The sequence below is a fragment of the Pseudorca crassidens genome, chromosome 2 (assembly GCF_039906515.1).
Source record: "Pseudorca crassidens isolate mPseCra1 chromosome 2, mPseCra1.hap1, whole genome shotgun sequence".
Taxonomy (NCBI): Eukaryota; Metazoa; Chordata; class Mammalia; order Artiodactyla; family Delphinidae; genus Pseudorca; species Pseudorca crassidens.
The window spans coordinates 49,932,319-49,956,077 of NC_090297.1; the positions used below are offsets into that span (position 1 = coordinate 49,932,319).

At 40.8% G+C, this 23,759-nt stretch overlaps 1 long non-coding RNA gene across 2 annotated transcripts in view; it reads right to left on the minus strand.

Moving 5' to 3' along the window:
• Window positions 1-973: 973 nt before the first annotated feature.
• LOC137218793 (uncharacterized) overlaps window positions 974-23,759 on the minus strand; it is a 121,588-nt gene continuing 98,802 nt past the window's right edge. The window contains exons 7-8 of one of the 2 annotated variants that reach the window (XR_010940855.1): window positions 8,967-9,207; window positions 974-1,599 (exon numbers count right to left, since the gene is read on the minus strand). This is a non-coding gene — a long non-coding RNA (uncharacterized lncRNA). Of the gene's footprint in view, window positions 5,404-8,966; window positions 9,208-23,759 lie in introns of both variants that reach the window. The other variant, XR_010940854.1, reaches the window with a different exon arrangement.

Sequence of the window (23,759 nt, forward strand, 5' to 3'; positions counted from 1 at the left end):
GGAAGGTGCTCTTTTCTTGTCAAAGAGCCAGGGGCAATAGCTATCATCCTGTTCTCCAGCTCCTGCCCCTCCCCAGCCAAGAAAGTGGTGCAGGCAACTCAGCACCAACAGAGAAACACACAAAGCTCCAGGCAGAGATCCCCAGAGCTCCTACTGTACTCTGTGCACAATGGAAGAAAACAGACCTCCTTATCCGCTGTTGATGACCACCTGCATCTTTAAGCCCCTGCAGACCGAGAGACTGGGAATCCTCTACCATCGCTTTAAAAAATTACCAAGTGGAAGTGACCATTGTTTTGTCTACCTGAGCAGGATATAGACAAGGAGGAACTCAGAAAGGGATGAGAACAATGTAAAAACAGGATGACTAAGAAGAGCCTCTAGATCAGAGGGCTCCCAGATCCCTGGTGAGAGACTAATACAATAAAATGTATTGGGCTGTGATAGTATTGGGGTGTGTTAGGTGTATGTGTATGAGAAACCTGTTTTGCAAAGTGTGTGTATTATACATACAGAAGGGAAGAAAAGATTAAATAATGAAATAATAAACAAGATGCCATTCCAGATATTATTCTATGTGAATATCTGGCATTGAGGGTATTCTAATAATTCTTACAATTAAAATTCTCATAAGAAGCTTTCTTTTCAGGACTTGACATTAACAAGGGTTATTCTCATTATTTTATGCCACTTGTTTAAAAAGAGTGCTTCAGTTATTCCTCATAGAAACACTGGGAAATAGTTCCCTATATCCATTTTACAGACAAATGAACTAAGGTGCAGGGGTGTTAACTGAGTTGCCAAAGCAACATAATTTATCAAGTAATAGAGCTAAACTGCAAGTCCAAATATACCTGATTATTTACAAACCTGTGCCCTATTTACTAAACCATGCCCTCGTCACCCCCATCTGTGTCCTAATCTGTGGCATGTCCTCTTAGACAAAAAGGAAGCCAACTCCAGGGGGAAGAACTAGGACAAATAATTTTTTTAAATTAAAGAATCCAATAAAAATAAAAGGAACAAAATATTTGTCAAAATAAGCCTTTTGACAAAGGAGTATACGTGGCAAATAAGCACATGCTTAACATCATTAGTCATTAGGGAAACACGAGTAAAACCCACAATAAAACACCTCTACTTGACAGCTAGAATGACTAAGATTAAAAAGAATGATCATATCAAGTGTTGGTGAGGATAAAGAGCAGCTGGAACTCTCAAACATTGCCGGTGAGAATGTAAAATAGTACAACCACTTTGGAAAACTGTTAGATAGTGTCTTAAAACGTTCAACATACACCTCCCATACAACTCAGCCATTACACTCCTAGATATTTATTTACATAAAAGTGTGTGTCCACACAAAGACCTGTACATGAATATTCAATGTAGTTATATTTGCACTGATGTGCACACTGTTATACATAGCAGCGTCCATACAAAGAACAAGGTATTGATATACTCTAAGTCACGGATCTCAAAATAATTATGCTGAGTGAACGAAGGAAGACAGAAAAAGAATACATACCATACGATTCCAATTACAATTCTAGAAAATGCGAACTGATCTATAGTGACAGGAAGCAGATCAGTAGTTACCTAGGGATGGGGGGAGCAGGAGAAGAGAGAGATTACAAAGAGACATGAGGAAAATTGGGGGAGGGAGTAATGGATATACTCCTTATTTGAATTGTAGTGATTTTTCATGGGTGTGAACATATATCAAAACTCATCAATTTGTACTGGTTGTTGTATGTCAATTGTACCTGAAAAATATCAGTAGAGATAGGCTGCCAAGAAGATACAGCAGTAAGAAATAGGAGAAAATGAAAGCAAAATCAAGCAAGGGAAGTAACCTAAAAATAAGTGCAATATAACAGTTAAGAACCCAAGCCATAGACTCAGCTCTCAGCAAGACACTTAACTACTTCTGTAAAATGCAGATGATAATAGTATGTACCTCACAGGGTAGTTGGGACAATGAAATGAGTCATACACATAAAGCCCTAGACCAGTGCCTGGCACTTAATAATGATTCAATAAGCACTAGCTATTATTATTGCAGAAATCATTGTTTTTCATCTAAAGTCAACCCTTTTCCATTGGAAAAATCTTAAAGTCCCATCCAGCTGATAAATCCAGAAATAAAACCAGGGGCCAGTGATTTCCAAACTCAAGTTTTCTGTTGAAGGTCGATTCCTCCTCTTGAACATGGCTCGCTGTGGCTCCTTGAGATTTTGCAAGTCAAGTGCTAAATAATGTATTTAACTGCCCAATACACTCACTATCCAAGCATCAGGGAAATAAAGGATAACAAGACTCCCTTAGTGAGGGTGAGGGGAAGCAACAAGATACTGGGTCACTGGGGTAGAGCATCACCTGGATTCTGTTGCACTCTCATGGATATATATTTGTACCTTGACCAATTATTCTAGCTACCTTGGGTTCTACAACCAGAAGGACTTCCTTTGGCCAGTGTTAATCAGTACCAGAACTGAGAGGAGAATTGAGGAGCATTCCATCATAAGGCACTGTACCACCTTGGTAGTTCATTTCTATTTGAGTCATGAATGTGGATCAAGGGTTGCTTTCAGGGTTGAACAAGCACAGGTCTCTGTTTCCTAGGCTCGAGTCTTTCCTACAGCACAACTCTTTTAAGTCCTTTCTTAGCCAAGCCTATTGATTGCATTGGGTTAGAGGAGGGAGGAGGCAAGGAAGACTCAGTTTGCCGGTACCACCCAATACCAGAAATCTTGCCCAAATTTTACTTTTGAATTTGGACCTCACATTTGTAGCATCGGTTTCTTAATATCAATCTTGGGGACTCTGCACATCTCCCTAAATCTTAGATTATTGGCTTCTGCCTCCAAGTTTGAAGAATAATAGGCTGGAGTAGTGAGGAAAGGCTCATTTTTTCTGCCATGTAGCTCCTGTCTCAACTTCACTACCCATCCAAATGTGCATTTCCAACTTTCCCAGGCAGGAATGCACAGGAGAGCTGCTCAGAAGCAATCTGGGGTCATCAGGCTTCCCAGATTCTGCTGGATCCTCCCAGATATACAGTATCCTAATTGAGGCACCAACAATTAGCCCATATTCTTAAGGCGCTTGTTTATCTGATTCAACAGATTCAAATTCCTAACTACAGGTAGAAAGAAATTAATTCTTTGAACAGGGCTGTAAATCCACCCAGCTATTCTCTGTCAGCTATCAGACGGGCCAAAATCAATAACTTACTTGAAGACGTAGCCAGAGGTGGCAATATTTTGACATTTTTCTACCAGGTTCCTAAAGTTCCTATTTTGTGGACAACACTCTGAGTTCTAGCAGAAAATTGATAATCTTTTAACCAACTGATTTTCTACCACCTAACAAGGATTGCTGGTACCTCAGCCCCGTATGGCAGAGTCCTCACAACTCCCTACTCTATCCTGACTCAGCCAGTTTTATATTAGGGGATCTGTCAGTGGCAACATTCCTGCATTAGTCAGGATTCTTTTGCTTAGAAGTGACAAAAACCCGTCTCAAATGAGCTTGGGCAAAGGGATAACTTATTAGAAGGATGTGGGAGATCCCATACAATTGAAGGAGAAAAGGCTAAGACTTCTGAGGGTAGTGACTTAGCCAGCTTTTGTCACTGTTGTAGGCCCAATACCTGGAATAGATTCTGTTGAAAGTTAAATGAATAAAAGACCAAACTACAGTAAGGGCAAGGTTGCTACTTGGCCTTGATAATAACTAAAACAGCACTTCATGCCCCAGGAAGAGAGAGGAGATGGGACTTTATAATAACCAGCTTTGGGTTGTCTCCCCAGTCCATCTATTGTCAGAACTTCCCTGCTTCTGTCATCTACATGGTGTCCAGGGATCATCCCCAGGAAGCCAAACTCATACTCTGTGATCCTTCCTCCTGGTCAGTGTTGAGTGTTGCAGCATTGGCCACAGGATTGGAGTGTGGCCAATCACATCTGCTCTGTAAGAAACTTTATTTGGGCCTGAGATTCAGTCTCTTTTTGGGTGGTTGAATTGGTTACATGCAAATGTAGATACTGATGGAGGCTGTTATTCAAAGTGAGAGAGAGAAGGTTGAGGGAGAGAGGAAGAGAAGGAAGAAGAAGAAGAGGAGGAGGGGGAGGGGAGAAGAAAGGAAGAAGAAGAAGGAGAAGAGGAAGAAGAGGAAGAGGAAGAAGAGAAGGGGGGAAGGTAGGGGGAGGATAAGAGGGGATGGGGAGGGAAGAACAAGGAAAGGAGGAAGAGAAGAGAAAAGAGAAGAGCAGATAGCATTAGAGAGAAACAGAGTGCCAAATGCTTTTGAGGTCCTGGTCCAATTCCACTGCCAGGCTCGGCTGAATCCCTGTACTTGGGTTCCAAGAGATGTCTTTTATTCCTATAACAATTTCCCCTCATTCACAGAAGCTAGCTCAAGTTCTTTTCTGATACTTTCAACCAACAGATACCTCCCACCAATAAAAATATGGACACTGGGAATTCAGAAGGTTACAGATTTGCCTGTTAGTGAGAGAACAGACAACGAGCGCCATGGCCTTTACTACTCCCTCACTCCTGAAAAGAAATTATTCTGGCTGCAGATAACAGAATACAACTAATAAAAGCTTAAGAAACAAAGGCATTTTGTTATTGAACTAAGCTAGGAGAGGGGAGGCAGGCCACTGACAGGTTTTTTGCAAGCCCCAGTAGTGTCACCAAGCACCTAGCCATCCTCAGCTTACTGGTTTTCTACCTTTATGTTTTCGGTCATAAAAGGCTACCACATAGCTGGGCATCTTGAGCAAAATCCAGTGGCAAATCCAAAGGGACTATGCTTGCCCCCATTGTGTGACAGGTCTGATATCATGTTCCTGGCCCACCATCAGCCTCCTTCAGGGCCCATCCTGTAAGCAGCTGTGATATTAAGAGAAGAGTCCATGATGGAGGTGAAAGTCTGGCACTGGAATCTAAGCCCTTGTTTTTTCTTCTCACTATTTTATGTTGGAAGAGTCACTGAAGCTTTCTGTCTCAATTTCCTCTTTTTTTTTTTTTTTTTTTTTTTTTTTTTTTTTTGCGGTACGCGGGCCTCTTACTGTTGTGGCCTCTCCCACCGCGGAGCACAGGCTCCGGACGCGCAGGCTCAGCGGCCATGGCTCATGGGCCCAGCCGCTCCGCGGCATGTGGGATCCTCCCGGACCGGGGCACGAACCCACGTCCCCTGAATCGGCAGGCAGACTCCCAACCACTGCGCCACCAGGGAAGCCCTCCTCATACGTTTTTTAAAAAAGGAAAATCGTTATCCTCGATGGTTGTGAAAAGTAAATGACATAATATATATAACTGTGCCTAGTTTAATGCCTTGGAATTGACACGTTTCTCAAAGAATGAGACTTTCCTTCCAGCCTCCTAGGTCTCCTAGGGGAGAAAGTACAAGAGCCAGCTCAGAAAAAGCATGGGCTTTGGAGTCAGACAGATTTTATTTCAAATCCTGGCTCTGCCATTTATTAGCTATCTGGCTTTGATAAATTACTTCAGCTTGCTCACTGGCAAATATTTACTGAGCACCTACTATGTGCCAAGCGCTGTTCTGCCTGCTGAGGATACAGGAATGAATTAGAAAGACATACTCCCTGCTCTTTAAAGCTTATATTCTAGTTTGCTCGTTTATTAAGGCTAACAATACATTACATTCTATTATTGCCGTAAGGATTAAACAAAACAATTCATGCAGAATACGTGTGAATAGCAGATGCTCTCTAAAAGTGAATTCTCGTCCCTCCTTCCCTTTCTTAGGCTCTATTGGATGCTGGAAAAAGTATTGGCTTGGCTGTTAGAATGCTGGCATTCTAATCCTAACCCTGCAGTTGACTAGTTAGTTGTGTGATCTTAGGCAAAGACTTTAACCTTTCTGGGTCTCAATTCCTCCTCTATAAAATAAGAGGGCTGTTTGAAATAATTTTTAAGACTCCTTTTGTTTGGTTGAGATTCTGTATTTCTCAAAAGTAATCATTCACCTTGATATATTGTGGCAGAATGGGTATATTAGGCTATGTGATGATTTAAAGACAAATTTATAACTAACGTTCATCAGGGACTCACTAGGTCCAAGCATTGTGCTGTATCCCTATTTTCTGCTTTAATCCCATGACAACTGTATAAGGCAGGTATTACAATCTTCAGTTTATACGAGGAAATGGAGCCTCAGAGAAGTACATTTGGTCAAAGTCACTCAGCGAGTCAGAGGCAAAAGTGCCATTGATACCCACACCTGTCTGACTCTAAAAGCCATTAGCTTTGTCCTTTACTGCTACTGTGTGGCCACTGAGAACTTGTTATAAGACCAATTGAACAGAGTTAGTGGCTCTATAAATGAATCAGGATGTCACATCGGGAACGAGTGCCTCCTGCACAGTTCATCCATGGGAAGACACAGATATAAGTCTGGGCCCCTTCTGCATCCCAGGTCCTACTCCTGGCTTCCCCTACAGCTGCCTCTCCCTGCCTCCATCTCTGCGGATGGGTCCATGTGATGGCTGGGAAACCAAACATTATTGTTCAGGAATGATGTTTTTCAAATTGGACATCTGCTGCTTATTTGGCTGGGAGTTTGGCAAGTGTTTCAGTTTGTTGTGGTGGTCAGACCTAGAGGAAATAATTAGGTAGTCATGGCAACCAGCATCCCAGGAACACCGCAGTGACGCCAAGAAGAGAGCACTGAATGGAGGGTCCAGATGTCCACTCTGCCATGAATGCTCTGGCCTCAGGTTCCTCAGCAGAGTGTCTGGAACTTCAGTTCTAAAAGTCTCTCAATAGGAGAATGAAATATTTAATTCCATACGGAAAGAGATAGGTCCTGAGATCCAAAGAGCACCTGGACAGGTGGTTCAAAATTCATACGAAGCTGAGAAAGACTAAGGAGGGGTGCAAAAATGCATCTGTGAAGCATCCACTATGTCCCAGGGACTGTGCTCTATGTGTTGTACCATCGTCTCAGTTCATCCTCATGATATCCTTTGGACAGAGGAAGAAACTGAGGCTTAGAGAGGTGACATGACTTGCCTAAGATCACACAGCTAGATAGTAAAGGAATCAGAATTTGAACCCTGGTCTAGTTGATCCTAAAGCTTTGCTACAACACCTATACTTATCAGTGATCAGAACCTTTCCTAAGATCGCTTCTGCTAGAAGTGGAACAGGGGCTGAGTGGAAGGTAAGATGGCATCAGTCCTGAAGGCCATGTCACTTGATATTCTCTCCCCTATGTTGCCCAACTTGGTGGGATTCTGCCCTCTGGCGTAGACCTAAACCATTTTAGCATAGGCTGAACATTTTCTCACCCCAATTAGTTTAAATCCATGTTCTCTCTACAGTATTTCTGTTGTGCCCTAGGCAGTTTGCAGTTGAGTCTGAGCCCAACTCTCTCTCTTTCTTTGCCTTATAGAAAAAAAAAAAAAAAAATGACAGAATGTGCAAGATGCTCTCCAATTCCTGAATCATGGATCACCCCTCTGACTCAGAAGTTGGATTGCTTGTTACCTTATACATCTTTGAAAATTCCTGTTCCCCTTGCCAGGTTCAGAAAAATCCCACTCTTCAGTGATTTTTCTTCCTTTTTCCAGCTTCCTCTAATTTTTTTAGAGTCTCATGATATTATTATATACCCTTTTCTTGGGAGGGAAGGTTATCTGGCACTCATGCCTCGTAAGCTCGAGGAACAGATGAAAATTCTGATATTCCTGAGAAGTGGAATCAGAGGACCTGCCTTTGAGTCCCCTTTCTGCCACCAACTAGCCCGTAACTCTGAAGAAGTCAGTGGACATTTTTCCATGTGCCAAATGAGAAGTCAGACAAACTCCAACTGAAGGTGTCTTTCAGTGCTAAGATGTGGTAATACAAGTCATCCTTCTAGTAAACAAAATTTCAATTCCCACTTGAAAGTTAAGATTGTTCAACCTGCTCCTCACTTCAGAATGGACAGGGTTACCTTTAAGATGGATGCAAATTCAATCTCCTCACCTTGAGCTTTGGATTTTTCTACTTCACATTCTCTCTGAGTTCTGAGGAGGTAATCTACGAGTTTTTAAGAGAGCTGTCTTTCTCTCTCCTGATGGGTAGAACACTGAATGAAGGGCAAATAGAGATGGTGGTGGTGCCAGGGAAGAAAGTAAACAAGTTAAATGATACCTTCAAAGAATTGAAGGCAAGGGTTGCCTGGGTCAGGCTGTCCTCACTATTACCATATTTCACTGTGCTTTGGCCACAGTGGATGATGGTGTAATAGAAAGGGCATAGCCTGTGGATCTGGTTCTGTCACTCACACCATCTATAAAAATTAACTTGAAATGAATCAAACACCTAAATATAAGGGCTAAAATGATAAAACTCTTATACAAAAGCATAGGTGTAAATCTTTGTGATCTTGAATTAAGCAACTGTTTCTTAGATATGACACCAAAACTACAAGCAACAAAAGAAAAAAAATGGATAACTTGGACTTCATCAGAATCAAAATCTTTGGCGCTTCGAAGGACACCATCTGGAAAGGGAAAAGACAACCCACAGAATAGGAGAAAATATTTACAAATTATGTATCTGATAAGACACATACCTTGAAAATATAAAGAACTTTTACATCTCAATAAAAAAAGACAAACAACCCAAATAAGAATGGACAAATGATCTGAATACATATTTCTCTAAGTAGTCCCCCCTTATCCATTGGGAATAAGTTCCAAGACCCACAATGGATGCCTGAAATCGCAGATGGTACTGAACCCTATATATACTATGTTTTTTCCTACACATGTATAGCTATGATAAAGTTTAATTTATAAATTAGGCACAGTAAGAAATTAACAACATTAATTAATAATAAAATAGAACAATTATAAGAATACACTGTAATAAAATTTATGTGAATGTGGTCTCTCTCTCTCTGTCTCTCTGGCTCCCCCTCAAAATTATTATACTGTACTCACCCTTCTTCTTCTTGTGATGATGTGAGATGATAAAATGTCTACATGATGAGATGAAGTGAGGTGAATGATGTAGGCATCCTGACGTAGTGTGAGGCTCCTGTTGACCTTCTGATGATATATCAGAAGGAGAATCATTGGCTTCAGGTTGTCCTGGATCTTTGATCCATGATGATGTTGATGCTTGGATGTCAGGAGCAGACGACCTGGAAGCTTGCGGGGTCCTGGGTGAGACGGAATGGGACTGCAGGAGATTTCATCGTGTTACTCAGTACAATGCACAATTTAAAATTTATGAATTGCTTATTTCTGGAATTTTCCATTTAATACTTTCAGATCATTGTTGACTGTGGGTAATAGAAACCACAGAAAGTGAAAATGAGGATAAGAGGGGACTACCATACAAATGGCCAATGAGCACATGAAAAAATGCTCAACATCCTTGGCAATCAAGGAAATGCTAATAAAAACAAAAAGGACAGAATTATTATTAGGGCAGTCAAAATACTCCGTATAATACTATAAGGATAGATATATCATTACACATTTGTCTAAACTCATAGACTATACAACACCAAGAATGAATTGTAATGTAAACTGGACTTTGGGTGATTATTGTGTCAATATAGGTCCATCAGTTGTAACAAATGTACCATTCTGGTGGAGGAGGCTAATAATAGCAGATGTTATACATGCATGGGGGCAGGGATTACACGGGAAGTTATACATTCCTCTCAATTTTGAGAACATAAAACTGCTCTAAAAATAAAGTCCTTAAAAAATTAAAATAAATAAATAAAAATAATAAAAAGTGTTGGGGAAGATGTGGAGAAATTAGAATCCTTATACGCTGCTGGTGGGAATGTAAAATGGTGCAGCCACTTTGGAAACCAGTCTGGCAGCTTCTTAAAAGTTTAAATGTAGAGTTACCATATGACGCAGAAATGCCTCTCCTAGGTATATACCCAAGAGAAATGAAACTATATGTCCACTTGTATATGAATGTTCTTGTACACAAATGTTCATAGTAGCAATTTTCATAATGGCCAAAAAGTGGAACTCAATGTCCATCAACTGCTGATGGGATATATAAAGTGTAGTATATCCATACAATGGGGTATTATCTGTCAGTATAAAGAAATGAAGTGCTGATAGATTCTACAAGATGGTTGAACCTAGAAAACATGATGCTAAGTGAAAGAAGCCAGTCACAAAAGACTACATATTGTATGATTCCATTTATATAAAATATCCATAATAGGAAAATCTATAGTGACAGAAAGTAGATTAGTGGTTGCTTAGGGCTGGGGGAAGAGAGATGCAGGGACAGGGGGTGATAGCTAAAGAGTATGGAATTTCTTTTTGGGGTGATGAAATGTTCTAAAATTGATTGTGGTGATGGTTGCACAGCTCTATGAATGTACTACAAACTATTGCATTACACACTTTAAATACGTGAATTGTACGGCATGTTAATTGTATCTCGGTAAAGTTGTTACTCAAAAAAGTAATAACCTAGGTTGGAGTTGTTGGTGGAGAGTAAGTGAGGGAATAGGGGAAACAAAGTTGATTGGCTAGGATTTGATCATGTTGAGGCTGGTGAATAGGTACATGCAGGTTCATTATATTATTTTCCCTACTTTGCTATATGTATAAAATTTTCTATAATAAAAATAAATTTAAATAAGTAAATAAAACAGCAAGACATAATAGGCTGGCAATAAATGCAACTATTACTATTATTATTATATCCTAGAGCCGAGCACTGAATTTAAGAATTTAAGCATATACCCCTAAATAACCCATTATACCTCTCACAGCTTTCCTTTAACTTGCTTAAATTCCTTTAGCAGGAGTTAGCTCTTTTCACCATGGCCCCAGAGGAGCAGGAGAACAACTGGTCACAGACATGAAGACAGCATGTAACCCCTGATTTGCCCCCTTCTTTATCTCCCCATGGCTAATCAGTCACCCGCTCTTGCCAATTTTCCTTCCAAATGACTCTTATCTTCAGCCACTCTTGTTACCCATGCCACCTACCTAGACCAAGCCCTTGGCAAATTCAACTTAGGCTACAGCAACAACTCAGCTTCTCTCACAGACTTTCATCGTTCCCTCTCCTGAGTCTAGTGCCCATCTCTCCTACACACCACCAGCAGACTCTTCCCATGAATGTCCTTACTTATTCCTTTCCCCTGCTCAAAGATTAACAGGCTCTGCATTGCTTATGGCATAAACTCTTAATTTTTCTATCTGGATTCCTAACATCTGATGCCATCCTGTGAATCCAAACTTATCTCTATTTCAAAATTTGTCCCTATTGCTTTGATTTAGCACTTCCATCCACTGTGTCCTTTCAGGCATCCATGTGCTTCAAGGGCGGTAAATCTGAAATAGTCTTATCCAATCACGTTATTCCATTTTTCTTCCCAGTGACTGGTTTGGGAATGAGCATGTGATGAAATTCTGAGCAGTAATCCAGGAGAGGGGGTCTTTTGGGGAAAGTATATCTTGGGGGAAAAAAAGTATTACTCATAAAAAGACATGGAGGAAGAGACGGGCCCTTTCCATCTGCCTCCAGCCCTAGACATCTAGGCATTGAGGAACAAAATGTGATGCCTGGAATTGCTGCAGCCCTCTTGTGACCATGAAGAGAAGGCCAAGAGAATGAGAGATGCTGTTGAGCTGGAGACATAAACCCACTCAGCTGCTGAATTAAACCAAACCTGGAACTGAGCTACTTCTGCACATCTTATTACATGAAATAATAGATGTCTTTACAGTGCAACACAGTTTTACTTCAAATCCTAAATCTTCTTGAACCATCTCAATATAGAGTCTCCCTGACTCTGGTTTAGGAGACAGCAAGACTCTGATTTCTAAGCCTCTTCCTGTGACTTATTAGTTCCTTGAATTTGGCAAGTTACTCACTTTTTCTAGTCCAGTGCTTCTCATATGTTAGCCTGCATCAGAATCACCAGGGGGGCCTGTTAAAACACAGATTCCTGAACACGACCCTCAGGGATTTATTTTCAGGAGGTTTGTGAAGGAGCTGGAGAATTTACATTTCTAACAAGTTCCCAGGTAATGCTGTGGCTCAGAGGACCACACTTTGAGTAAGAGTGTCCTAGGCCTAAGTTTCTTTGTCCACAAAACAGACATGAGAGCATTCCCTAGTAGGTTTTATGAGGATTAAACATGATAATACAGATACAGTGCTTGGCCCAGTGTCTGGCACAGAAGTAGAGCTCAGAGATGATAGTTATTAATGTTAACTTGGGAAAATATTAATCCTGCAGCTGAGGGCTCAGTTTGTGCAAATTCCAGGCTCAGAATCATTTCTCTGGAGTTCTGGAGCCTTACATAGCAGGCTTTCCCAGACAAAAGAGCCAAAAGAAACCTGTTGACTGGGGATATTAACTAGGTGGCTGCGGGAGAATGACATGAGTGATTTGCTGGAATGATTAGAAATCATCCGAAGTATGGCTAGGTTGAGAAGGAGTGGGGAGGAAGAATGGCCTTCACTTATCAGACTCCCATTAAAATGGTTTGTAGTGTGTCCCAGCTTTATCCAAATGATTAAAGAGGTGAGACCTTGAAGAGGGGTGGGGGAGGGAACCAGACTGGTCTCTGGCTTTCAAAGAGAGAAGGCAATAAAAGATTAGTTATTAAATAAATGAAGTTCAGGAAATGATCCAATGTCTTGGGAGTGTTCAATCTCAGAAGACGAGAGGCTTCTAACCTTGTAGAGTCAAAGAAAATTCACAGAGACACACACTACCTCAGGCATGCCATTCTCCTGCAGTTTCCCAGGGTAAGGAAAAATTAAGAAGACTGAGAAATCTGAATTAAAAAAAATTTTTCCATGAATTCTTTTCCTAAAATTTCCAATAGATCTTACTTTGTTTTACTTCCCAGCAGTAAAGAAAGGTTTCTATCGCTGTTGTTGCTGGTATGTGGCATAAACACAGCCACTTACTGAGTCCTTAACATGTGCCAACATGATGCTAACATTTACCTGCATTATTTCATTTAATGTCATTTAAGTGTCATTTAAAGTCATCTTCTGACTTTGCTGTGAATTTTCATGTATGTATGAACCCTAGAGAGCCGGAATGACTATATCAGAAATCTTTCTTCTTTTTTGTCCCTATTTCCTTTTAATGAGTCCTCACCACCTACAACTTGCAAAAGGTCAGACATTACTATCTCGATATTAGAGATGAGGAAATTGAGTCAACGGAAATGTTAAAAGCATTTTCTACCACACAACCACACGGCTTTAGTCAGTGTTCTTTCTGATTTTAAAGCCCGCACTCTTTATAAGTCTTTACCTTGAGTTGGCCTGAGATCTGATCTTGAGAAGAGTCAGAATCTGTCCACAATCAGCTTAAGATCAGACTGCTCTCAAGCAAATTGCTTATCTTCTCTGGTGTCTGTTTCCTCTTTTGTAAAATGGAATTTCTGTTAAGTTTGGAGGTAACATGTGTAAAGTGCTGGCTACTGTGCGTATAGCAAAAGACATCAATAAAAGCAGATTTTATATATATGTATATATACACATATATATGAATACATACATATACATACATATATATATAAACTTATAAAAGTGTTACAGTGTTAGCTCTTATGTTTAGATTTGATCCATTTGGGGTTAACTTTTTTTTTTTTTGAGTTAATTTTTGTATATGGTTTAAGATAAGGATCCAACTTTTTTTTTTTTTTTCACATGAATATCCAGTTTTTTCAAATACCATTTTGTTGAAAAACTATCCTTTCCCCTATTGAATGGTTTGGCATGCTGGCTGAAAATCATTTTACTATATGTGTGAGGGTTTATTTCTGGGTTCTAATTTTGTTCCATTGGTCTATATATCTATCTTTATGCCAATACCTCACTGTTTTGATTACCAAAGCTTTTCAATAAGTTTTGAAATGAGGAAGTGTGAAACCTCTAACTTTGTTCTTCTTTTTCAAGATTATTTTGGCTATTCTGGGTCCCTTGAGATTTCATATAAATTTTGGAATGTGCTTTTCTATTTCTGAAAAAAAATCATTGGGATTTTAACAGGAATTGCATTGAATCTATAGATAGCTTTGGGTCATATTAACATCCTAACAATATTAAGTCTTCCTGTCTGTGAACACAGGATGTCTTTTCATTATTTGTGTCTTTAATTTCTTTCAGCAACATTTTGTAATTTTCAGTGTACAGGTCATTTACTGCCTTGATTAAGTTTACTCCTAAGTATTTTATTCTTTTTGATGTTATTGTTTTCTTAATTTCATTTTCAGATTGTTCATTGTTACTATATAGAAATGTAACTAATATTTTGTATGTTGATTTTTTTTAACGTTTTATTTTATATTGGAGTATAGCTGATTAACAATGTTGTGATAGTTTCAGGTGCACAGCAAAGTGACTCAGCCATACATATACATATATCCATTTTCCCCCAGTGCATGTTGATTTTGAATTTTTCAACTTTGCAAATTTATTTCCTAGTTCTAACAGTTTTTGTGGAATTTTTAGATTTTGTACATATAAGATCATGTCATCTTTGAACAGAGACAGTTTTACATTTTCCTTTCCAATCTGGTTGCCTTTTATTTCTTTTTCTTACCTAATTACTCTGGCGAGGACCTCCACTATTATGTTGAATAAAAGCAGCAAAACCAGAGCCTGTCCTGCTCTTAGAGGAAAAGCATTTAGTCTTCCACCACTGAGTATGATGTTAACTATACATTTTTTCAGATATGGTCTTTATTATGTTAAGGTAGTTCCCTTCTATTCCTAGTTTTTTGAGTACAGATTTACATTTTTTAAAGACACTTTTGCTACTCAGTGGAGAATGGGCTGGTTGGGGATGAGCTGATAGCAAGGAGACCCTTTTGGAAGCTGTCATACTAGGGTTTTGTTTTGGTTTTGGCCACACTGCGTGGTTTGTGGGATCTTAGTTCCCAGACCAGGGAATGAACCCGGGCCATGGCAGTGAAAGTGCCAAGGCCCAACCACTGGACCACTAGGGAATTTCCTGTTATACTAGTTTAAGCAATAGGTAATGTCATCCTGAATTCAGAAATTATCAGAAAGAATGAAGAGGAGAGAATGGTTATAAGAAACTTTTAGGAAATAATGTTAGTAGATCTTAGTGATTGATTTGATGTGCTAGAAAGGGAAGGGTCAAGGATGCTTTCCAGTTTTCTGACTTGGGAAACTGGATAAAGAAGAGCCCTTTGAGGAATAATTTTGTGAGGAAAGATGATGAATTAGTTGAAGATGAGGCACTCAGGGACAAGAAGTTAGACGGAAGGGTCAGAAGCTTGACAAGAAAGGCACAAACTGGAGAAGTTTTGATGTATTTCCGTCCAGGTGGTAATCAAAACCATGTGTATGGATGAGTTGAACAAGGTTTACACAAACAAATTCTTGGAGAGGCCAGGCAGGGAACAGCCATAGTGAATGGACCTGATGCTATACTCTAAGGGGCCACAGGGACTGGGGCAAATGACCATGCATGTCCTGCCCAAAGACTTTCCAATGTAATCAGCCAAGCAGAGACTGCTGGCTTGCGTGCAGGTCTTCTTCCACCCCATTGTTCTCCCTCATAGACCTAACAGAATAGGTTCCATCATCTTAATGGAATTTCAGGGAGCGTGACCAACCAATGGGGAGGTAATTAGAGTCCAGAGACACCCCTCGCCTTCCCCCTTGACATCATTCTACAGAGGCAGATGTGGCTCCAGCTGCAATTGGCTCTGTTTTTAGCAGCATTACTCAGAGCAGTGGCTGCCGGGAGCTCAAATTTGAGAGCCTGGGGGTCTTTAATATGAGAAAGCCAAGAGATCTCAAGGCCGAGGCCAGCAGACCTGCCTCCTGTTTCAGGGTCTGGAAGCACAGTTCTTCAAAACGTCAACGTATTAATGACCTGCTGAAGGCTTGGCTTCCGGTGCATGGGATATGTGGAAAGAAACGGTTATTTTTGTTGTTGTTTTTATACATAAACAACACAATCTGACTTTTCAACACTACAGATAGGTCTGGGCAGCCAGGATGGAAGACCCCCCACCGGGGTGACTTTCTGCAGCCAGTTCTTACATGAGCCTGAAGCTCCAAGGGGATTTGGGCCTGAGCAGACAGAGGTCAGCATCTCTGTTCCTGTTTTTCCTACGAATGGCAGGCCAACTAGGGCAGGAGATTGAGACAATTGGCCTACATTGTTGAGGCTGATATTTGAAATGCTGTATTGAACAAACTTAGCAAGTCTGTGATTTTTGCCTCTTTGATGGCTATGCGGACCAGGGAGGAGATTTTAGGAAGCTCTTTCCAGTGATAGAAATAATTAGCTCCATTAAGCAACTAGCAAGCAAATACACTCATCTTTAAAATCCTAGCTCAGATGTCACCTTCTGCATCCAAACCTTTGCCCATATCATTCCTTTGGGGCCCCATAACATTTACTTCTGTTTTGAGCCTAACTAGACCATACTTTGGGCTTCTCAAAGGCAAAGAGAATCGTATTTTAATTCTTCATGTATCTGCTCCAGGGACAAATGAGAGGTGCCTCATACACATTGTGTTTGAATGAATTAATGTATGGCTTTACTGTTTCATTAAGGCATTGTTCCTTCCCTCACAGTGCCTACTTCCTGTGGCTCCCACATAACTTTTATTTCTTTTAGCGATTGTATTAGTTTCCTAGAGCTGCCATAACAAAGCACTACAAAGTGGGTGCCCTAAACAACAGAAATGTATTGTCTCACTGTTCTGGAGGCTAGAAGTGCAATAACAAGGTGTCACAGGATCAGTTCCTTCTGAGGGCTGTAAGGGAGATTCTGTTCCATGCTTCCCTCTTCGCTCCTAGTGGTTTGCTGGAAATTTGAAGTGTTCTTGCTTTGTAGGTACATTGCCCCAATCTCTGTCGTCATGTTCACATAGCATTCTCCCTGTGTGCACATCTAAACTTCCCCTTTAATAAGGACCCCAGTCATATTGGATCCAGGGCCTACTCTACTCTAATATGAACCTCATCTTAACTAATTTCATCTACACTGACCCTGTTTCCAAGTAAGGCCATATTCTGAAGTTCTGGAGGTTAGAACTTCAAATTATGAATTTGAGGAAGACACAATTCAACTCCTAACATGTTTTAAACCTAGCAATTTTCACAGCACTCTCCACTCTCATAGCTTTTTCCAGGTCAGGGATTATGTCCTGTTCTTCTCGCAAGGCTGAGGTGTATTAGAAGGAGCTCTCTGTAGAACAAGTCACTCCTACTTCCTGGCCTTGGCTTCCTCATATGTAAACTGCAAAATTAGAATAAATAATCCTTCAGGTGACTCCCAGTTCTGAGATTCTTGGATTTCTCTGGTACTCACTAGCCTCAGGGCCTGCTGTCTTTTCTAGGCATTCTTCCCTCATCATTAACTAGCAGCAGACCTCACCATCTGTATGTGACTGTTACCGATCAATGGCATTTCTCATTTTTTTATTCAATAATTTCCATAATCTTCTATAGCTGGTTAATCTACATTTTTTGCTGGGTGTGAAGGTATACTCACAATGTAATTTTTAATAACCTTAAAGAAGATGTTATCCACACAGTCCGAATGTAGTTCACACTCAGTTGTCCGAATGACGATCTAGCCTTCTCTGAATTCCTGTTGCATGAATGAACAACTAGGTCTGGTATCTGCCTGGTAACCTTGCAACCCAGACACCTATTGTTCACCTCTATCAGCCAGTTCTTTCCTTTATGCACATTTCTCTAGCCACGTTATATGTGTATGTCTCTGTGCATCTCTGTATGTATCATCATTATTAATATCCATTCCTACCTTTATGCCTTTGTTTTAGACATTCTTTACTCCTCACATATGGCCTTTTCCCACCATCTCCTAATCATCAGTCAAGATCCTACTGAAATGCCACCTCTTCCATGAAGCCTTCTTTTACCTCCCTAGGCCAAAGAACTCGCTCCATTCTCTGAGCTGCCATTGTACTATATGTGTATTTTCTTTCACATTTAATCACTTTCTACTTTGTACCTGCAGAGGATTCAGCCTCACCACTTTTCAGCTCCAACTCTGAGTAAATCAATTGAACTTTCAAGTCTCGGTTTATCCATCTGCCAAGTGAGAACCATCATGCCCAACATTTAGAGTAGTTATGAGAATTATTTAATACAATAAATGCGAAAGTACTAGAACACAGTAGGTGCACAATAAATGTTAGCTCCCTCTTTGTCATCACCCGTGTCAGGTTGGTGCATTTGTTCATTTCTGTACCCCGCCCATCACCTTCTAGAACAGAACCTGGTATTTGCTGGATGCTTAATAAAAGATGGAGACATGGATGGTAAATTGAAGAATCTGTGAGAAAAGTTGAGAATACTCAATTTGGGCTACTACTTTTATATCAGCAATGCTGGAGTTGAGTCTTCATGGTCCAAAACCAAGCAAAGAAAAATATTTCTGGTCCCCTACATACAGTCCCTCACCCCATGACCCAGCTCCAAACTCACACATTATTTATTTATTCACTCCTATTCAGACACTCAAAATGCTAAAGCTGCCTCTTGGCTGCTATATTCAAGCCTGCCTTTCTCTCTGGACTTGACTTGTTCTGTGTATTAGTTCTTGTTTCTATTTGTCCATCAAAGTTTACATGCTCCCTGTACTGATCACTTAGGATTCCAACTGTCACCAAAAAAAAGTCTTTAATTAGTAGCAGGAAGGGCTTAATGGTATGGTAGCCATCCTCCAAAATGGCCCTGAATGAGCCTCACTTTATGATATCCATGCCCTAGTGTAGTACACTCTCATGTTGAATAAGGATGACTTGGGTGAGCCTTAAAATATTGAGAAAGTGACTGTGTGTGATGTCCAAGGCGAGGTCATAAAACACATTGCTGCTTCTGCCTTGGGCTCTGGGATTGCTCACACTGGGGGAAGCCAGCCACCATGTTGTGAGGACACTCAAGCAGCCTAAGAATAGACTCATGTGGAAAAAAACTGAGGCTTCCTGCCAACAGTCAGCATCAACTTCTCAGTTATATGAGAGACCCACCTTGAAAGTGGATCTCCTAGCCCCAGTCAACACCTCAGATGACTTTAGCCTAGACCAACATCTGATTCAATCTCATTACAGTCTTAACGTTTGAACCACCAGCCAAGTCACTCCCCAATTCCTGAGCCACGAAAACCATGAGAGATAATAAATATGTATTTTTGATTTAGGCCACTATATTTGGAGGGGATTTTTTTGTGTAGCAATAGATAACTAAGACATTGGGTTACCCAAGAGCAATTGATTCCTTATACCCAAAGACTAAGAGTACAATTCCTGCATTCCAGGAGGTACAAGTCCAGTGAGAGAGAGATTGGGAGCAGAGGGAACTATCTTGAGTTCCTACAAATTAAAAGCAGGCAATACTTCAGTTACTTTGTAAAACTTCATGAGAGTATCTACAAAAGGTGAATATGTACAAATCCTAACATTCAGAAATTCCATTCACAGATATGTACTCAACAGAAATGCATTCACTAAAGACACATGCAAGAATTTTTAAAGCAGCGTTATTGATGATAGCCCAAACTCAGGAACCACCCAGATGCCTGTCAACAGTAGAATGGATCATTGAATTGTAGTATATTCACTGGAACACTGTGCAGTAACAAGAGTGATCAAGCAAGCCACAATTACACACAGTATGGATACATGTCTCAAACATTGTGTAGAGTAAAAAAAGCCAGACATAGTAACATCTATCTGTGATTCCATTTGTATAAAGTATAAAAAAGGCAAAATTAATCTGTAATGTAAGGTAGTAGTTACTTTCAGAGAGAGTAATAAGGGGGCTGCCAGGGTGCTCGTGATGTTCTGGTTCTTGACCTCAGTGCTAATAACATGGGGCAGATTCCCCATTTGGAAAAATCAGTGAGCTATGCACTTATGATTTATGCACTTTTCTGTATGTGTGTTTACTTCAATAAACAATGTACTTTTCAAAAAGGACTTAATTTTTAAAAACAAATAAGTGTATCTGAGAGCAGTACAAATTTAAAAAGATCTTGCTTTATATTAAGGAGGGAGAAGGGAAATTCCTGGTCTGCCATTAACTTGCACTGGGCCTCAGTTGCCTAACCATAATAAAATAACTATTAATACTCATTTTGTATCAACTATACCTAAAGTATTATATCAGAAAGCAAATAAGTATGACATTGTAATTAATTATAAAACAATATTTCAGGACAGATGATATTACACTCATTTTATAAATATGGAAACAGAAGTCAAGAGAAATTGAGAAACTTGCCCAGAATTACACTGTGTATCAATGACATGGGTTGCATTTGAACCTAGATCTCTGGTTCCCGAGACTGCTTTTTTCACCAACGCCATGTGCCTACTGAAAAGACGGAAGTAACTAGGTGTGACTTCTCTTCCTCCAGTACAAGATTAGGATCTATGCAAGTGTAAATCTATATTGCATGTGTATGTAGGTTTGTACACATACACAAACACGCCCCCCTATGTGTGGGGGGCTGTATGTGATTGTTCATGTACTGAGTTATGAGGCCAAGACTCTGTCTGCCCAGTGCCAAGATCTAGACAGAAATTGAAAAATGTGAAGATTCACAGGGATGATTCCAAACATTTGATTTTTAGCATTGAATAATTCAAGCAACTGACTAGACCCTCCCTCTGCTGTTCATCCAGATATTTACTCAGTACAGACACTGACTCAGGTTCAGTGACCTCATGGGTGAATTGATCTGTACAACCGTCCTTTGGTATCTGCAGGGGATTGGTTCCAGGACCGCCAATCCCAGCACTAAAACCCACGGATGCTCAAGTTCCTCATATAAAACGGTATAGTATTTGCATATAACACATGCACATCCTCTTGAATACTTTAAATCATTTCTGGATTACCTATAATACCTAATAAAATACAAATGCTATGTGAGTAGTTGCCTGCACAGCAAATTTAAGTTTTGCTGTTTGGAGCTCCCTGGAATTTTTTCCAAATATTTTCCATCCTTGGTTGGTTGAATCCACAGATGTGGAACCTGCAGGTAATGAAGGCTGACTGTATTAATCTCCCTGATGTTTTTCTTGCTTCTGCTATTCCTGATCTTGAACTTAGAATAATAAAACTCCCAAATTGAAGCTGGGCACATGGTCACTAAACTAGAGGCTACATTTGTCATCCTTCCTTGAAGTGGGACATGAATGAGGGTAAATGATGCCTGGAACCTCCAGGTTACCTCCTTGAGGATCATGCCCTTTATGCAGGACTTGCTTTTTATCCTCCCTGCATGCTGGAAAGCGGACGAGACAGCAACCCAGCCTCAACCAGAGATAAGGATGACACTCTAAAGATGGTGCCGAAATCAGCTGGAAGAAACCTGTTCACATCAGCCCAATGTGAGGGCTCTGTTCAGCCTCCCTGACAAGTGTAGCTTTAGAGGAGGGTGTTAATGCACAGAGACACATGAACAAGCACCGTGGCCCATGGCCAATAGCTCAGCCCTCAGAGAGCAGACACTTGGGTCCCCAAGTTGGAGACCACTCTGTGGGAGGCAGCCTCAGAGGAATGGATAATGTCCTCTTTCCCCCGTGGTTGACAACACAGTCCCATCTGCACCTTTTTATTTGATCCGCACCACAAACATATGGGTAGAAATTAACTTTATTCCATTTTGTCGGAAAACTGGGTCTCAAATAAGTGTCTTGGTCACGTTAATAAGTGACATGGAGCCAAAAGCTTTTCATCATTCCTGGTCTCCCTGGAAAAGGAGCTACATGGAAACTTGAGGCCAAGGAAGGGGTTCCTGACAGATGGCTTTTCACCATTCCCACAGAGCCACACAATTCAGAGTGGCAGTCCAGGCCTCCTCTGCAAGAAGGTAAAAAAAATGCAGGAATTTCAGGAATCTGACTCTAAATCAGCCTCGCTCTCTGTCCTTTGCCAGCCTTGGGTATAAGCTGGAATAATTGGAAGCCTTATGATCATAACCTAGACTACGGCACGCTCATTCTCACTGGAGCCTCGCAACAAACCTGAATTTTTAGTTTTCCCATTTTTTTATAGATGGAAAACCTGAGGCTCAGAGAGCTTAAGCAACTTGCCCATGGCACCCCAGTGAATAAGTGAGATTCTTCACAGCAGACTCTCAGCTCTGCCTGAGCTCTGGCTCAGTGTCTGGCTCTTTTGAAGTGTACAATAAAATGTGAGTTACTATTTGGAATGGCAGGTAGGGATTAAATTGAAGTCTCCTGGACCTAAATCCACTATTCCACTTGGCCTCTGTCCTGATGCTTTTTCCCTGTCCCTGAGGCTGCCTTGGTAACCTACCCCGTAATTATGATGGCATCACTGGCATGGTGTTTACTGTGTGCCAGGAACTGTTCTACATGCTTCATTTATTAACTGTGCCCATGCCCTCCAGACAAAGACCACGAGGAACAATCTGTAGTTGAACGTTGGGTTGATGGACTCATTGAAATGAGGGAGCGTTACATCACAGGGAACCATTGGGTGTTTCAGCAGAGGGTGACAGGAAGGACTTATAGGATGTGTACTTAAAGGAACCGAAGTCAGGTGATCTTGGAGAGAGTTCAAGGAAGTAGGGGTTTGCTCGGTATTGGGTGCTATCAAGAAGCAAGGATAAGGCAAAATATTATACATAGGATGAATAAACAACAAGGTCCTACTGAATAGCATAGGAAACTATATTCAATATCCTGTGATAAACCATAATGGAAAAGAATATGTAAAAGAATGTGTATATATATGTATATATATACATATATATATACACATATATGTATAACTGAGTCATTTTGTTGTACAGAAGAAATTAACACAATGTTGTAAATCAATTATACTTCAATAAAATTAAAAAAAGGGAAGAAGAGAAAGAGGCTAAAGAAGTAATGAATAAAGAGGCAGCAGTCACTCACGCATATTAGCAGGGAAAGGCGGATGTCTGGTATTTTTGTGGTTTGCATGGTGACCCCGTTCCTGTAAATGTTTAGAAAATATATAAAGTAGCCCTTTTTTGGTCTCATTTGTGAGATGATTTATGTTCAGCAAGAGAACACTGCAGCCTGGCTGCAAGGGCGAGGCCAGCACCTAACAACCTTGCTTTTAGTGCTGGGCCAGTTCACAGATGTCCAGCAGCTTCTTCTCATCTATTTCATCTTCACAAGAATTCTATTTATGACTTAGATCCTATTAGTATCCTAGATGCGGAACATGAGATACAAAGGATGTGAGTAACTTGCCAAGGTCCCACAGGTAACAAATGGAAACACTAGGGTGAGAACCCAGGCAGTGTGGCCTCAGAAATCTTCCCTCCTGACTGGTGGGTGTAATATTCCACCTCTCCAGTTATCTCCCCGGGGCCTAATTCTATCCGTAAACCCTCAGCGTTTGACCCTAATGGGACACTCCTGCTGACTCCTCGACCCTATGCTGTGGATTCCCTCCAATCCCATGGCTGGATTCCACAGATCCTCGGTGGCCCAGACTCACTCTCTGGAAAACAGCTGAAACTCCTGACCTGAGAGCCTGCCTGGACCTTTCGCTCATTCCCACCCCAAACTCTCTGGAAACCTGCTCCGCCTGCTTTGCTGGACAGCCCCCTCATCACCTCCCATGGCTCCCCGATGTCCTCCCCGCCCTGGCGAATGAGGCTTGTTTCTGGAGGGGCCAGACTTAGGGCCTGCCCAACCCCAAGTGCCTGTTGTGACATCCTGAAAGAATCTGATGAAGGCCC